This window comes from Anomaloglossus baeobatrachus, chromosome 4 (assembly GCF_048569485.1).
Source record: "Anomaloglossus baeobatrachus isolate aAnoBae1 chromosome 4, aAnoBae1.hap1, whole genome shotgun sequence".
NCBI classification, from domain to species: Eukaryota; Metazoa; Chordata; class Amphibia; order Anura; family Aromobatidae; genus Anomaloglossus; species Anomaloglossus baeobatrachus.
Window position 1 is genome coordinate 433,504,455 of NC_134356.1, and position 19,200 is coordinate 433,523,654.

A 19,200-nucleotide genomic window follows, 5' to 3' on the forward strand; every position below is an offset into this window, starting at 1 on the left:
GGACATGACTGATAACATAAATATGTCATGTGTCGTGATGGGGTTAAAGGGAATTTGTCAGCAGGTTTTTTCAATATAATCTAAGAGTAGCATGATATAGGGCAAGAAAGTTTGATTCCAGAGATGTATCACTTACTGGACTACTTGGTGTTGTGTCAATGGAATACCTGTTTTGTCTGATGAATACAACACAGTCTAGTAAGTGACACATCCCTGGAATCAGGCTCCCTTGCCCCATATTATGCTGCTTTCGGATTATTTTTTGACAAATTCACTTTTAAGCATTATAATACACAGCCATCTTTTCTTATAACTGCCTTGTGTTGATCAGGGGCATAATGACCGTGGTCGCACAGGTCGCCACTGCGACCGGGCCCGCAGGGTTATAGGGGCCCGGCAGCCGCTCTGCAGAGCCGGCTCCTCTCTGTAAGTGTAGTGGCCGACTACCAGGGGGCCGGCCTGTGAGTCAGGGGGGCCCGGTGTCAGCAGGGGGCAGAGGGGCCCCTGATCTGGAGAGGCCCACCAGGCGTTTCTGAACTGTGGCAGAGCAGAAGTGCTCCTGCCCAGAAGACGGAATCCATCCTGCCAGGACCTGCGATGATGTCATGCCCATGTGACTGTGTGGGAGGAGACACAGGTTTGCCGACAGAAAGCACCAGAAGATATCGATTCCTGAAGGAGATTGGGACACATGATGACTGGTAATAAGAAAAGAGGGGACATGAGAGGGAGGGGGGATGCAGGGTGAGTGCATATGAGGGCTGCAGACTGTGACGGAAGGATGTGAAGGGATGCAGAGTTTGAGAAAGGGGTAAGTTGGGATACAGGCAGGGTGAGATATGTGGGGCAGGGTGTGTGACATATGGGGGTGTAGTTTATGTGATATGGGTGGTGCAGGCTGTATGGGGAGCAGGGTGTGTGAAGTATGGGGGCAGGGGCGTAACTACCGTGGTCAGAAGGAGAAGAGAGGTACTTGTTTTTTTTTATTTTGCTGGCTGCATGACACATGGAGGCCCTGGGGGGGGGAGGCTGGCTGCATGACACATGGAGGCCCTGGGGGGGGGGGGCTGGCTGCATGATACATGGAGGCCATGGGGGGGGCTAGCTGCATGATACATGGAGGTCTGTGCGACTGCATAATAAACATGAAGGACACCTTATACATGGACAAGGGGTGCATTATACCTGGAGGAGTATGGGGCTGCATAATACAATATGAAGATTTATGGGGCTGCATTATAATATATATAGGACTATGGGGGCTACATTACAATACAGTGGTACCTTGCTTAACGAGAACAATCCGTTCTGGGACTGTGCTTGTTAATCAAGTTACTCGTTCAGCAGAGCAAGGTTTCCCATAGGAAATCATTGCAATGCAGATAATTCGTTCCACAACTTGTTAAATGTCCCATCCTGGTCCCCTATTCTATCATTCCACACAGGCACAAACACGCACAAACACACATGCACACGCACATATTATATGCTCACCTTACCTTCCGTTCCATCGCTGGTCTCCTGGGACCTGCTGTTCTCCGGTGCGGGCCGTGTATCGGGCAACCATAACGACGAGGGCGGAACTTCCTCTGCCAGAGCGCTGACGTCAAAGGCAGAGCCGCTTGCCTCTGATTGGCCAGCGCGATGCCTTTGAGTAGCGGCGACAGGAACCAGGAAGTTCCTGCTTCGTTGCTATGGATGCTGATGCCTGGAGTGGAGCGGAGCGGCGCACTACAGGACCCAGGAGACTGGCGATGAAACGGAAGGTACACATATTATATGCTCACCTTACCTTCTGTTCCACCGCCGGCCTCATGGTACTAGTAGTTCGCCGCGAGGACGTTGTGATGTATCCGGGAACTACAAGAACCATGAGGCCGGCGATGGAACGGAAGAAGGTAAGGTGAGCATAATACTGTATGTGTGCGCGTGCGTGTGTGTTTGTGCGTACATGTGTGTGTTTGTGTGGACTGCAAGTGCGGGTTAGAGCGCGGTGGATTTACGAAACCGGAAGTGTGTGCAGTGAGGATTTCGCTCGTACAGCAAAGCTTTCTCGTAAAGCGGGTTACAAATTTACAGAAAGCTTTGCTTGTTAAGCGAAATTCTCGTTAAGTGGGTTACTCGTTAAGCGAGGTTCCACTGTATATGGAGGACTATGGAGGCTACCTTATACATGGACTAAGGGGGTGCATTATAAAACATGGAGGACTATGGGGCTGCATTCTAATATATGAAGGGTTATGTGGGACCCTTTATACTATATGGAAGGCAATGTGGGAGCCATTATAGTATTTGGAGAACTTTCCCATGCTCTGCTGTACATCTTCTCTCAGCAGCCAGCTTTCCCATTCTCTGATATGGGAAAGCTGGGTGCTGAGGGAAAGATGTATGGCAGAGCATGGGAAAGCTGGGTGCCGAGGACAAGATGGATATCAGATCATGGGAAACCTGGGTGTTGAGGGTAAGAGCCAAGTGTCAGCGTCATTGTCCCGTACCCTAAGTGTCGATGTATGTGGAGGGGGGCCCCGGTTCAAATTTTGCACCAGGGCCCATCAAACTCTAATTATGCCACTGGTGTTGATCCTTTAATAATCGAACTCAACCTTTATGAATAACTTGATAACTGTGAGTTACTAGTGAGGGTATAACCACTGTCAGCGCCAATTTGTTTGTGAGATTACAGACACATCCCAGCTGGTAACACCCATTTACCAATTTATTTATGCATTTCTATTAAAAAAAAGGGTAAAAAGCTGACAATTTTAATATCCGCTTTGCACAAAGAAAGTTTATGGCAAAATACAGTACAAAAGTGGAAAAACTTTTAATCAATCTGATCCACGTGGAGAAGAACCTTCCAACACAGAATAGACCTTGTTTGTAGATTTGAAAGTGTCAATAACTAAGACATTTTTTCCCCTTGTTAAGCTCTAAGAAACGAGGCTCCAAGATTATTATATAAAAAATACAAGCATTTACTAAAACTGATCTCTCGCTGTCCTGTTTAATAAACACTTAACCCCTAGTATTAGTAAATAACTGTTTAAAGGAATCTGTCAGCAGGTTTTTAATTTGTAATCTAAAAAGCAGCATGATGTAGGAGCTGAGACCCTGATTACAGCGATGTATTACTTACTACAGGTGCATCTCAATAAATTAGAATATCCTCAAAAAGTTAATTTTTTTCAGTAATTCAATGCAAAAAGGGAAACGCATATATTATATAGAGTCATTACACACAGAGTGCTCTATTTCAAGTGTTTATTTCTGTTAATGTTGATGATTATGGCTTACAGCCAATGAAAACCCAAAAGTCATTATCTCAGAAAATTAGAATATTATAAAAGATCAACTGAAAAAAAAATATTTTAAACTCAGAAATGTTGGCGCCAACTCAAACATCTGTATACTTCATGCACTCAATCCTTGGTCGGGGCTTCTTTTGCATGAATTATTGCATCAGTGCGGCGTGGCATGGAGGCGATCAGCCTGTGGCACTGCTGAGGTGTTATGGAAGCCCAGGTTGCTTTGATAGCAGCCTTCAGCTCATCTGCATTGTTAGGTTTGGTGTCTCTCATCTTCCTCTTGACAACATCCATAGATTCTTTATGAGGTTTAGGTCAGGTGAGTTTGCTGGTCAATCAAGCAGTGATACTGTGGTTAGTAAACCAGGTATTGGTACTTTTGGCAGTGTGGACAGGTGCCAAGTTCTGCTGGAAAATGAAATTTCCATCTCCAAAAAGCATGTCGGCGGAGGTAAGCATGAAGTGCTCTATAATTTCCTGGTAGATGGCTGCGCTGACTGTGGTCTTGATAAAACACAGTGGACCTACAGCAGCTGATGACATTGCTCCCCAAACCATTACTGATTGTAGAAACTTCACACTAGAGCTCAAGCAGCTTGGATTGTGGCCTCTCCACTCTTCCTCCAGACTCTGGGGCCTTGATTTCCAAATCAAATGCAAAATTTACTTTCATCTGAAAACAACACCTTCGACCACTGAGCAACAGTCCAGTTCTTTTTTTCCTTGGCTCAGGTAAGACACTTCTGGCATTGTCTATTGGTTATGAGAGGCTTGACACATGGAATGTGACAGTTGTAGCCCATGTCCTGGATACGTCTGTGTGTTATGGCTCTTGAAGCACTGACTCCAGCAGCAGTCCACTCCTTGTGAATCTCCCCCAAATTTTTGAATGGCCTTTTCATAACAATCGTATCAAGGCTACGGTTATGCTGGTTGCTTGTGCACCTTTTTCTACTACACTTTTTCCTTTCACTCAACCTTCCATTAATATGCTTGGATACAGCACTCTGTGAACAGCCAGCTTCTTTAGCAATGACCTTTTGTGGCTTACCCTCCTTGTGGAGTGTGTCAATGACTGCCTTCTGGACATATGTCAAGTCAGCAGTCTTCCCCATGATTGTGTAGCCTACTGAACCAGACTAAGGACCATTTTAAATGCTTAGGAAGCCTTTGCAGGTGTTTTGTGGCAATTATTCTAATTTTCTGAGATAATGACTTTTGGGTTTTCATCGGCTGTAAGCCATAATCCGCAACATTAACAGAAATAAACACTTGAAATGGATCACTCTGTGTAATGACTTTATATAATATATGCGTTTCACTTTTTGTATTGAATTACTGAAATAAATTAACTTTTTGATGATATTCTAATTTCTTGAGATGCACTTGTAGCCTGTTTGTTGCTTTTTTTAATAAAATCAGTGTTTTATCAGCAATAGATCATCACTACAAGACTAGGTGTCTCATGCCTCAGCTGCTCCTGTGCAATCTCTCCCCCACAACTGATTAGAAGCTTTCTGTCACAGAAAACTGCCAATCAGTGTGAGGAGCATGGCTGCACAGGGTTCAGCAAAGTGAGTACTGCTGTATCTGCAGCAGAGAAAACAGTGATTGCATAAAAATGACAACATAAAAAACAGAATCTGAGGACAGAATGCTACAGGGGTGAAAAAAAATATCAAGTATGCCTTTCTTACCAGGCTGTGTCTGCTTTTGTTTACTTAATGGTTAGGTGATAAACTAAAACTTTTATCATTGCTTGGACCACAATGTCATGCACACCTCACTGTCCATGTACAATCTCTAGAGAGCTTGGTGTGGGTGGGACAGAACTCTAATTTGTGTCAGAACAGCTGAACCCAGTAATGTAAGTGATACGGTATTGGATTCATAGTCTTTGCCTACATCATGCTGTTCTGAGATGAGGTAGCAAAACCTGCTGACAGGATCCCTTTAAGAACTGAAATAATTTGGACAAATGTGAGTGACATCTTGTGGTTAGACTGTTATTAGGCCTTGTGCCCACAGGGTGTTTTTATAGCGTTTTTTCTAGCGTTTTTCATTGCTTTTTTTAATCAATAAAAGCAAGGAAAAAGCATCCCAGCAAAGTCTATGAGAATCGGGACTTGCTGTGCCCACGTTGCTTCTTTTTCAGTTGCTTTTTTTCTTGCTGAAAAAAGAAGCAACATGTCAATTGTTTTAGCGTTTTTTCCTGCTTTTTTCCCCAATTGACTTCAATGTAGTAGGGAAAAAACGCATGTGTAATGCCCACGTTACTTTATACTTTATGCCTTTGGGTGTTTTTAGGGAGAAAAGAAAGCTATGGCTATGTTGATTCCTTCATAGAAGAATGCCACATAGCCAGTGTATGCAGCTTTTTCCTTATCTCCCATTGTTTACCGCGACACCTCTGCAGAGACCCCCGCTGACGTCACAAGGTAAAGCGTTCATCCCAGCGGGGGATCTCCAGGAAATCCCACAGTAATCCTCCTGTATGAATTGTATTCACCTTGTGACATCCCCGAACTTGTACAGCGAAAAGTCGCTGTAAACAATGCAGGGACCCCCGCTGACGTCACAAGGTAAAGAGTTCATCCCAGCGGGGATCTCCAGGAATGCGGGGGGCATTGCTCGGTAATCCCCCTGCATGAATTGTATTCACCTTGTGACATCCCCGAACTTCCCTGCAGGGATGTGTCGCGGTAAACAATGCAGGGACCCCCGCTGACGTCACAAGGTGAATAGTTTATCCCAGCGGGAGATCTCCAGGAAAGCCCCTGGTAATTCTCCGGCATGAATTGTATTCACCTCCTGACATCCCCGGACTTACCTGCAAAGAGATGTCGCGGTAAAACACCTCAAGAATACTGAATGCCTGGTGCACAGCCTATGCCACATGAATGCAGGGAACCCCCGCTGATGTCAAGGTGAACCCCGAAAAACCCCGGTGATCCTCCTGCATGAACTGTGTTCACCTTATGCCGTGCACCAGGCATTCAGTATTCTTGCGGTGTTTTACACACCACTCTACAGGAAGGTCCCGGGATGTCACAAGGTGAATACAGTTCATGTAGGAGGATCACCGGCTTTTCCTGGAGATCCGCCGCTGGGATGAACTCTGCACCTTACTCACCTCTCTGCAGTCTCCCGGGTCACGTCCGATGGGCTCCAGGACCTTCCGGTAAGCAGCTGATTGTTTACGTCCAGCGGTGAAAAGCCTGCCGGCTTTTTAACAAGCAGATGATGAATCAGCTGACCTTAAACGATCAGATGATGCTATCAGGTGACAGCGTCAGCTACTTACCAGAGGGTCCTGGAGCCCATGGGACTTTTAAACAATCAGCTGATGTGTAATCTGATTCAGGTCCTTGAACCTGTGTCAGGTTCAAAGACCTGAATCCAATATCATCTGATCAGAAGGCAAACCGGTCAGATGATGTGTCATCATCTGATCAGTTTGCATTCTGATCAGATGATATTGGATCCGGATTGGACATCGCGGAACCCTCGACCCAGGACTACAGCGAAGGGGGGTTCTCTAGTTCAATAAAGATGGAGTCACTAATTGTGTTGTGTTTTATTTCTAATAAAAAATATTTTTCTCTGTGTTGTGTTTTTTATTATCTTTACTAGAAATTCATGGTGGCTATGTCTAATATTGGCGTGACACCATAAATTTCAGGCTTAGGGCCAGCTGATAATACAAAGCTGGCCCTAATCCCATTATTACCCAGCGAGCCACCCGATACCAGGGCCACTGGAAGACTTGGATACAGCGCCAGAAGATGGCGCTTCCTATGAACGCGCCATTTTCTGGGGTGGCTCTGGACTGCAATTTGCAGCAGGGGGGGCCAGATAGCTTGGGACACCCTGTGCTGCGGATTCCAGTCCCCACCTGCCTAGTTGTACCTGGCTGGACACATAAATTGGGTGAAGCCCACGACGGTTTTTATATTTTTAATTATTTTATGAAATTCATGAAATGATTTAAAAGAAGGGCTTCCCTATATTTTTGGTTCCCAGCTGGGTACAAATAGGCAGCTGCGGGTTGGGGGTTGGGGGCAGCCCGTACCTGCCTGCTGTACCTGGCTGGCATACAAAAATATGGCGAAAACCATGTTGATTTTTTGGTTTTATTTTTTTTTTTAAATGTATTAAAAAAAAATAAAAAAAACAAACATAACCCAAAAGGGTTAGGGGTAAAGAAAAAAAATGCGTAGGCTCCAGCTGCATTTTCTATTGCTAGCTAAGGGTAACCCAAACAGCTACTAGCTGCTAACCCTTACTGCTTGGTGTTACCTTCACTGACAATGGAAAATCCAGGGAAGCCCTTTTTCCTTGAGTTTTTTTTCCAAAAATCTAAAAAAAAAAAATGACGTGGGCTTCGCCCAATTTTTGTGTCCAGCCAGGTACAACCAGACAGCTAGGGACTGGAATCCTCAGCGCAGAGTGGCCCAAGCTTTCTGGGACCCCTGCTGCGTATTGCAGTCTGCAGCTGCCCCAGAAAATGGTGCTTTCATAGAAGTGCCATCTTTTGGCCCTGTATCCAACTCTCCCAGCGGACCTGGTGCACGCTGGGTAATAAGGGGTTAATACCAGCTTTGTTTTACCAGCTGGTATTAAGTCCGAGATTCTTAATGTCAGGCCAAGTTTGACCCGGCCATTAAGAATCTCCAATAAAGGGTTAAAAAAAGACACTACACAGAAAAAAATACTTTATTAGAAATAAATACACAGACACACTTAGGGACTCCATCTTTATTACTCCCTCTCACCCCTCCTCGATCCTGGTCTTCTGTCACCGAACTAGCTCTGCTACATCAGAAAGCACGGGGGAGGAAGAACGCTTCTGCTCCTCGTGCTGTCTAATCACTCAATGAGTGAGCAGAGACTGCGGGTTGGTAAGCGGTGACAGCACCGCTGCCACTGTTGCCATAGTAACCTAATGAGCGAGTTACTATAGCAACAGTGATCTCTGAGTACCTGATTCCGGGCGCCGCTATTCACCAGCATGAGCTGGTGAATACCGGCGCTGGTAAACAATCTAATGGATCATCATTTTCCTGTCACTTTTATTCCAAAATGGAGATTGAGGAAAATGGGTTGAAGAAGGAAATGATATCAGAACACGTTTTTTTTTCATATCCAACTTTAATGAGCTGAAACAAGCATTCAATAGTAACAAAACAAGCATGAAAAGAAGCATGAAAAAAACAAGGAAAAAAAGCATGAAAGCATGAAAAAAAGCATGAAAAGAAGCATGAAAAAAACCATGAAAAGAAGCAAGAAAAAAAGCATGAAAGCATGAAAAAAAGCATGAAAGCATGAAAAGAAGCACAGAAAAAAGCAGCTTTTTTTTGTGCTGAAAAAAAAGCACCGTGGGCTATGTGCATACTTTGCGTCGAGGTAGTTGCAGTTCAAAACGCATCCTCTGGCAGAAATGTTTTTTGCCAAAGTTGCTTTTGACCACGAAAATGTGATAAATACGCGTGCGTATTTACCGCGTTTTGGGTGCTTTTTACATGCTTTTCCATTGCATAAAGGACAGATGCATTTTGATTACAAATACACTACTAAATAAAGTTTTAACATACAAACACTATGAAAACAGGAAAATGAAATGAAAACAAATAATTATTTAAATCATAACAAAAATAGTTATGTTTAATATAATTATAGCGGTTTTATACTATTGATGGCTAAAATAAGAATAAATTAATATTTTTCATTAATTTAATTGTCGGACTGTGTGTGTGTAAAGGGACATATCATTCCATTATTTTGATGTCATAAACGCATGTTTTCTGCAGCTAAAAAGTAGGTAAAACGCTGGAATTTTGATATTTCTTGCTTTTTACAACTTCTCATTGACTTCAATGTTCGCAAAACGCAGCCCAAATAGCAAAAACAATTGACATGATACTTCTATAAACGCTGAGTTTTTGCTAAAAATATGCAAATTAAACGCAGCGTTTTGAACAGCAAAGTGCGCACAAGAAATCCCCATTTCCCATAGACTTTGCTTAAAAATCAAAAGGCATGCATTTTGGCATGAAAACGCTGCAGTTCAAAACGCAGCTGAAACGCAGGTAAAAACGCAAAGTGCGCACATAGCCTAATACTTGTGAGGTTACACACAACTTCACCTAAGGCCCGTTTCACACGTCAGTGAAAAACACAGACGTTTTTCACTGGCGTGTAAAACACGCACATGTCCCTGCGTGTGCCGAAAATCACGGCACACGTGGGTTGTCTAAGTGCAATCCGGGCTCCGTTCTCCGTGGCCCGTGATTGCACTTAGAGATTCACTCACCTGCGCCCGCTCCCGCTGTCCATGGTGCTGATCGCTCCCGCGGTGCAGCATCCGGCCGGCGCTGACCTCCGCAGCAGCTGCTTCCGGGTCGGCTGTGTCGTGCATAATGAATATGCGCGACAGTAATCACCCGGCACAGAAGCAGCAGGGAGAACGGGCTGCAGAGGACATTGCTGGACGCCGGGTGAGTTAAAATGTTTTTTATTTTAAAAGCACGTTTTTTTCTGGCACGTGTTTCACGGACCACACCACTGCGTGGTCCGTGGGACATCAGTGATGCCAGAAAAAAATTGACATGTCTCCGTGCGGTAATCACGCACACGCGGGTACGCTGCACAGAGACACGTGCAGTGACAAATCACTGACGTGTGAGCAGACCCATTCATTATAATGGGTCTGTGTATGTCAGTGATTCTGGTACGTTTAAAAAAAAGCACAAACGTACCAGAATCACTGACGTGTGAAAGGGGCCTTATACATATTCCGTATGTCCTCACAATGAAAGAAAGGTTTATGGCAAGAAGATTACACAATTAAAACAGCTATTTAGACCTCTGTGACGATGCATCATCTGGCCATTTGCTGGGTTGAACGATTCTTAAAGGGTACATGTCATGGCCTTTTTTTTTAATAATATATAAAGCTGAATGAGTGTGTGTATTAGGGTGACCGCAAAAAATCGATGTCGGAATTTTGTCCGTCTGGACCCCACAAAACGATTCCCCTTTCCAGATATTGAGATAGCCAAAATTTGAGCTCGATCAAATGACGTTAACCTATGCCGCTCGTTGCTCAAAGTTTGAAAAAATCCAAATTTTTGGCCAAAAAGCTGACATATGGAGCCATAACTCCAGAACAGTAAATAATAAAAACACGCTTAATATCTCAAAAGAAAGCTAATGTTGTTCTTCAAAATTTATATTTTAAACATAATTGTTGTTATTTTAAGTCAAACTGAGTTACAACAGCTTTTAGCCCCAAGAACGTGACCTGGTACCACTAGGAGCATACTTCGTATATTTTGTTATTAAGTGATAAATTTTGGGGTTTTTTGGTATATTTTTGAGTTTAAAGTAGAAATATAACAAAAAAACAAGTAATACTGATAAGTCTAATGACATTTTTTATTTTAAAATATAAAAATGACGTATATAATACATACAAAACAGACACAGAAAAGATACAGAATAACACAATGGATAATTTCATGTTTAAAATCTCTTTAACGCCCCTTGCAAATAAAACTTTCATCCTCTTGCTCTCAGATGGTCCTGGATCTTCTGCAGCTTCTTCAGGGATGTCCATTTCCTCCAAGCTCTAAGTTCCTGGTAGATGCTGTCCTCTTCAGTATCTTCTTCTTCTTTTCCTTCTTCGAGCTTGTCTTCATCGTCCGTCTCTAAGAAGCAACAAAAGAAAGAGAAAAAAAACAAACTATAAAAACTTGTCGTTTTAGCAGAATAGTAATAATAAGTACTAAATTACCTACTTCTAATTATCAATAGGTATTATTTTAAGAAAATAAACTCAATCATAAAGATGCCAAATGATGTTCTCATGTACAATTTTCTTTCAATTATAATGAAACTATTTTATTATTTGTTTATCAACTTTTTAGAATAATAATAAAATAAACTCACCAATATCAAAAGTTTCTTCTTGGATTTGTTGGTTCATTTTTGCAAGTTCCTTTTGCGCCTTGATTTCTTCAGCTCGAGACAACTTGAGATCCACTCCAGCCATGGAACCTGGGCGGCCCTTGTGCCTTTGTTTCACGAGAAACGCCTTATCTTCTTCCGATTTAATCAGAGCCAAGGCATCTTGTTGAGCAATATCAAAGAGATCATTCAACTTTTCAACAAACTGTTTAAATTTGTTCTTGGCCGTTTCCGATGTTTTCTTCCGGTCTTTTTGAAGACTTCTCCACTCGGCGTGAAGTTTTTCCAGCTTAGTAATTGCATCTTGCTCATGTTTAGTCGGGATTCGAGCTTTCCCCCAAAAAATGAACACTTCTCGTATGGTCAGTTTTGCTGATTCTCTTACAGTTAATTTCACAGTACGTAAATTATAAAATAAAGAACATAAGACTTGACGATTTGAGGGTAGTTTACAACCGGTGATCTGGTGAATGGGATAGCCCACAAGAAATATTTTACCCTTGTTCCGGCTTTGTACACCTGATGTGAATGCCATTTCAGAGTCCAATAAGTAAATAACAGTTAACTATAAAAAAGAAACAAAATATATTACAAACTTTAATTTCAATAAAATATTTTCAAATATCTTTTAAAATAATACTATAATAGCTATAAAAACAATAACACACACACTTGGAAAATTTTTAAAAAACGTTAAAATATCTTCACTGGATAATTGTTCAATCTAACCAGCTCAAAGGTACTTTAGAAACTAAACTGAATAAATTAAAGGTCGGTTGTACGCTGAAGTAAAATCACCATCCCTAAAATAGAAATTACATGCACCCTGTGTGTAACATATAAATTTTGAAGAACAACATTAGCTTTCTTTTGAGATATTAAGCGTGTTTTTATTATTTACCGTTCTGGAGTTATGGCTCCATATGTCAGCTTTTTGGCCAAAATTTTGGATTTTTTCAAACTTTGAGCAGCGAGCGGCACGGGTTAACGTCATTTGATCGAGCTCAAATTTTGGCTATCTCAATATCTGGACAGGGGAATCGTTTTATGGGGTCCAGACGAACAAGATTCCGACATTTTTTCCCACCCCCTATGAGACCCGGTCACCACTGTGTATGTATGTATGTCCGGGATTGGCATCTGCACCGTCACAGCTACAGCCACAAAATTTTGTGCAAACTCACACGTCTGGACCCCGAGAGCGTCATAGGCTATGTTGTGAGGCAAAATTTTAACCCCGCGCGTTCCAATTTACCAATCAATTTTGCCCCTATCTACATAATGGGGAAAAAGTGAAACGAAAAGTGTATCCGCACCGTCGCATTTACAATCATAAAATTGTGCACAGGCACCTCATGTGACCCAGGGAACGTTGTAGACTATGTTTTGACAGGAAAATGTAACCCCGTGCTTTACAGTTACTCTCCAAAAAACATGCCTTCATTAAAGTAAATGTAACCTGGGACTACAGGTTATTAGTAGGAGCTGTGATTGGTTGCTATAGGAAAAAAAGACATTCATAATATAAGAAGCTTATATGTGAGGTAATAAGATGTCGGTGGGGAGACGGATAGAAAGAGACAGACAGACAGGGATAGAGACAGAGACAAACGGTGAAAGAGACAGCCGGTGAAAAAGACAGACAGAGACAGATGGGGAAAGAGACAGACCTGGAAAGAGACAGATGGAGAAAGACAGACAGACATGCAGACAGGGACAGAGACAGGCAGACAGGGAAGGAGGAGACAGCCAGAGAGACAGACAAAGAGAGATGGGGAAAGACACAGACCTTGATAGAGACAGACGGGGAAAGAGACAGAGAAATAGAGACAGACAAAGACAGGCAGACAGAAAGAGACAGACAGGAAAAGACACAGACAAAGATGGGGAGACAGACCTGGGAAAGAGACAGACCTGGAAAGAGACAGATGGGGAAGGAAACAGAGATAGAGACAGACAAAGAAAGAGACAGAAAGAGACAGACAGGGAAAGAGACAGACGGGGAAAGAAACAGATGGGGAAAGAGGCAGACGGAGCACATTACTTGGCCAATTTAGTTAAATCTGTGTGGAATATCTGTGGTGTTGAAATATATGTTGTGAAACGCTTCTATTAGCTTAGTTTTTGCCTTTTAATAATTACATGTCTATCTATTTGTTTTGTGGTTTTTATGTGCAGAATAAATTTTTGTTAATACATCCTAGTTTGTTAACAACAGTTATTAACCCGGGCGAAGCCGGGTAGTACAGCTAGTATATATATATATATATATATATATATATACCGTATATATATATAATGTGTGTGTATCTATATTTCACTTTTTCCCCATTATGAAGATAGGGGCAAAATCGATTGGTAAATTGGAACACACGGGGTTAAAATTTCGCCTCACAACATAGCCTATGACGCTCTCGGGGTCCAGACATGTGAGTGTGCAAAATTTTGTGGCTGTAGCTGTGACGGTGCAGATGCCAATCCCGGACATACATACACACATACATACATACACACATTCAGCTTTATATATTAGATATACTAGAAGGTGGCCCGATTGTAACGCATCGGGTATTCTAGAATTTATTGTGTAGTTAATGTATGATTTTTGTTGTATATATAGATGTTGTTGTGTGTAGTTACCAAGTATTTGTGTAGAGCGCTGTAAATGTTCTGGGTGTTGTCTGAGTGTGGGGGTGTGTGAGAGCGGTGTTGTTAGTGTGTTGCGTTGTGTGTGTCTGCAGCATTGTGTGTGTGGTGCTGTGTGTGATGCGCGGTTTGTGTGGGTGTGTGTTTTGGGGAGGTATGTTTTGTGCAGTGTGTATGTGTTAGAGGAGTAGTCCTGGGGAGAGAGGAGTATAATAGGAGGAGTAGTCCTGGGGGGAGAGGTAAAAATAGGAGGAGTAGTCCTAGGGAGAGAGGAGTATAATAGGAGGAGTAGTCTTGGGGAGAGAGGAGGATAATAGGAGTAGTAGTCTTGGGGATAGAGGAGGATAATAGGAGGAGTAGTCTTGGGGAGAGAGGAGGATAATAGGAGGAGTAGTCTTGGGGAGAGAGGAGGATAATAGGAGGAGTAGTCTTGGGGAGAGAAGAGGATAATAGGAGGAGTAGTCCTGGTGGGAGAGGAGTATAATAGGAGGAGTAGTCCTGGAGGTGAGGAGTATAATAGGAGTAGTCCCGGGGACGTGGCCAAGCGGCCACAGTGTGCAGGAGGCGTGGCCGAGCGGGCAATTACGTGCTGGGGCGTGGGGTGTGTGTGGGGGGCGTGGCCAAGAAGCCAATGCATGTGGGGGGTGTGGCTGAGCGGACACAGTGTGCGGGGGCGTGGTCAAGCAGGCACAGTGTGCGGGGGGCATGGCCGAGCGGGCACAGTGTGCGAGGGGTATATATATTATATATATATACATATATATATATACACACACACACACACAGTACAGCCCAACCAACAGTTTGGACACACCTTCTCATTCAAAGAGTTTTCTTGATTTTCATGACTCTGAAAATTGTAGATTTACATTGAAGGCATCAAAGCTATTAATTAACACATGTGGAATGAAATACTTAACAAAAAAGTGTGAAACAACTGAAAATATGACTTATATTCTAGGTTCTTCAAAGTAGCCACCTCTTGCTTTGATTACTGCTTTGCACACTATTGGCATTCTCTTGATGAGCTTCAAGAGGTAGTCACCAGAAATGGTTTTCCAACAGTCTTGAAGGAGTTCCCAGAAATGCTTAGCACTTGTTGGCCCTTTTGCCTTCACTCTGCAGTCCAGCTCACCCCAAACCATCTCAATTGTGTTCAGGTCTGGCACAGATTTCCACTGGTCCTTGTGTTCTTTAGCCCAAACAAGTCTTTTCTGCTTGTTGCCTGTCCTTAGCAGTGGTTTCCTAGCAGCTATTTTACCATGAAGGCCTGCTGCACAAAGTCTCCTTTTAACAGTTGTTCTAGGGATGTGTCTGCTGCTAGAACTCTGTGTGGCATTGACCTGGTCTCTAATATGAGCTGCTGTTAACCTGCGATTTCTGAAGGCTGGTGACTCGGATAAACTTATCCTCCGCAGCAGAGGTGACTCTTGGTCTTCCTTTCCTGGGGCGGTCCTCATCTGAGTCAGTTTCTTTGTAGCGTTTGATGGTTTTTGCCACTGCACTTTGGGACACTTTCAAAGTTTTCCCAATTTTTCAGACTGACTGGCCTTCATTTCTTAAAGTAATGATAGCCACTCATTTTTCTTTACTTAGAATTTGTATTATGGCAAGAAAAAAGCAGCTAACAGTCTATTCAGTAGTACTATCAGCTGTGTATCCACCAGACTTCTGCACAACACAACTGATGGTCCAAACCCCATTTATAAGGCAAGAAATCCCACTTATTAAACCTGAAAGGGCACACCTGTGAAGTGAAAACTATTTCCGGTGACTATGTCTTGAAGCGCATCAAGAGAATGCCAAGAGTGAGCAAAGCAGTAATCAAAGCAAAAGATGGCTACTTTGAAGAACCTAGAATATAAGACATATTTTCAGTTGTTTCACACTTTTTTGTTAAGTATTTCATTCAACATGTGTTAATTCATAGTTTTGATGCCTTCAATGTGAATCTACAATTTTCAGAGTCATGAAAATAAAGAAAACTCTTTGAATGAGAAGGTGTGTCCAAATAATTGGTACGTACTGTAATATATATATATATATATATATATATATATATATATATATACACACACATATAAAAAGCCTTTAATGCGTTTTAAATGATACAGTGTGCAGCACTAATATGATTTAAAAAAAATCCATGTATTTTTCTAAAAAAGAAAAGAAAAAAAAAGACTTTATATGCTTAGGTGAATGCAGTAAATACCTTGAATTTCAGTCAGAGAGGCGGCGCTTTTGCTGGGATCAGGCACTGACACTCAACTTCAGGCATGATTCTCTTTTAACTTAGTCAGCCCCCCCATTTCTAATCCTGTAAGTAAGTAGAACTAAACACAAAATTCCTTTATTAAAAAGAAAAGAAAAAAAAACAACCTCTTTCTCCCATTTATTAACCATCAAAACACCCAGGTCCGATGTAATCTACACAATGACGTCCCATGATGATCCCGGCTCTGCTACATAGTGAAGTCACAGGGCACAGGTACATTAGAGAACATAACAGCCCACTGCAGCTTCAGGTAGACACTGACCGAGCCACAGCTGAGAGTGGTGACGTCACGGAGTTTACCTATGGTCACAGCTGGGTGGCTCCCACCATACTCTACCTGTGACTTTTGTAAACTCACCTCAGGTGAACTCATGGAGTTCAATGAGACCTGCATCTCCGGGCAGAAAATCATGTTTTTTTTCTTTGCTAAGCGATGCAGATTTGGTGGTGTAGATGCTAGACTGTAAGGGCTCCATCCAGGTATGAGTGATTTCTGTCACGTGATAGGGCATATTAGAAATGCAGCCCATACAGTCTAATATTTACAGAGGCCAGGCAGCGGACAGGGGCAGGAGTAGGTAGCAAAACCCGACCCACATATTAGGTATTCGGCAGCTGCTGCCAATCAAAAAGCTGTACATTTCTGTAACTTTACTTGCCTGTATTTTAAAAACTATCCACCCAATCTGACAACTACAGGTATCTAGAGAAGCAGCCTGATAGTGCCAGTATAGCACTGGCTTTCAGTTCTATAGGAAAATCCTGGTGATTAGTGCGCTCCAAAGATTTCTCCTGCTATGGAGGGCATTCTTACTGGCCTGTAATTCCCTGGATCCTCCTTTTTCCCCTTATGTAGATAGGAACCACATTTGCCCTTTTCTAATCTAGAGGGACCACTCCTGTTTCCCATGACTTATTGAAGATTATGGCAAGTGGTACTATTATTTCCTCAGCTATCTCTTTCAGGACTCTAGGGTGTAAATCATCTGGACCTAGGGACTTGGTTTCTTTTAACTTGGGTAAGTGTTCTACTATCAGTCCTTTGTTTATTGTCAACTTGGACTCCTCCTGACCATCCCTTCTATCATGATTATTGTTGATGCTTGCGTTAGTGTTTTGGGAGAAGAGAGATAAATACGAATTTAGTAGCTCCACCTGCTGTTTCACTTTGTTAACTTTCACTTTTTTGATGCTGCAGAACTCCTATGGTCTCCTTCACTTTTCTTTTGCTTTTAACATACCACCAAAAATCCTTTTACATTTTACGTATTAGTTCCGTATAATAAGGATTTCCTTACGGAAGATTTCCCATCCTTCGTGTGCATTTTTGTGCTTAAGAATTATGAGCCATGCAATTCTACAACCCTTGCCTTTAAGCCCTTGAAATCTGCATTTTGTCAGGTTTTCCTGCTATTCCAAAGCCAAATTTAAGGCCAGCATGATCGCTGAGTTCCAGTGTCCCTGCTACCCTTAGGCCGGCGTCACACGGGACGATATATCGCGCGATCATACCCGCCCCCGTCGTTTGTGCGTCACAGGCAATTAGTTGCCCGTGGCGCACAAAGTTGTTAACCCCGTCACACGCACTTACCTCCCAAACGACCTCGCTGTGGGCAGCGAACATCCTCTTCCTGAAGGGGGAGGGACATTTGGCGTCACAGGGACGTCACACAGCCGCCGGCCAATAGTAGCAGAGTGGCGGAGATGAGCGAGACGTAACATCCCAACCCACCTCTTTTCTTCTGCATTGTCAGCGGGACGCAGGTAAGCTGTGTTCGTCGTTCCCGGGGTGTCACACGGAGCGATGTGTGCTGCCTCGGGAACGATGAACAACCGGAGCACAGAAGGAGGACCGACATTTTGAAAATGAACGACGTGTCAACGAGCAACGATAAGGTGAGTATTTTTGCTCGTTCACAGTCGTTCGGAGGTGTCACACGGTACGACATCTCTAACGATGCCGGATGTGCGTCATGAATTCCGTGACCCCGCCGACATATCGCACGATATATCGTACCGTGTAACGCCGACATTAGTCTCTTAATCATATTCTCTTTGTTGGTTAGGACTAGGTCCAAGATGGCTGTTCCCCTCGTAATTTCTTCTACCACCTGGGAGATGAAGTTATCTTCAAGGGAGGATAAAAATTGTATGGGGTCTTTACTAGAGTTGAGCGGACTGCAAATAATCCGGGTCTGGCGGATCCGCGACAGGTTGACAAAGAAGTCCGGATCCAATCCGGAATCTGGCCCCATATATGTTGAGGGGAGGGGAGGGGAGGGGAGGGGGGAGAAAAGAAAAAAAAAAAAAACGGATCCGGATCGTGCATCCGGAATCCCGCGTCCGGGTCTGACTCTGCTCTGCCGCGCAAACCGTGCGGATCCGGATTTTGCCGATCTGGGTCCGCTCAACACTAGTCTTTACTCTTACCTGTGAGGGTTTCCCCTTGAATGTCTGGGTAGTTGAAATCTCCCATGATGACTATTTCATGTTTGAGAACGTGGCCATTTGGTGTGAAAAAAATCTAATCCAATCCATATCCTCTGTTTGACCCAGTGGTCTAAAAATAAATGCCTATTCTGATGTCCTTCCCATTGTTTTCTCCCCCAAATATCTTCTAATAGATTCTCTGAAACTTTAATTTCTGTGATGTGTTGTTTTTTTTTAACATACAATAGAACTCAAACTCTTTAATTAGTTCTATTCTTTTTGAATAAGTTGTATCCTTCCATCTGTATGCTCTAATCGTGCATGTCACTCCACCAGGTTTCTGTGATACCGATGACATAATATTCCTTCTGTATTACTAGCTCTAGATCTCGTTTGTTTCCCATGATATGTGCGTTTGTGTGAAAACATTTTAGTTTGTGCTCTGTTGCTCCCCTTTTCTTACATTCCTTCTGAGTATTCTGTCCTCTTTACCACATCTAGCATCCTTGTTTAGTATGTCCTTTAGCTGCATGTTGACTCTCTTTTTCTTTCCATCCCTCTTCTAGTTTAAAGCCC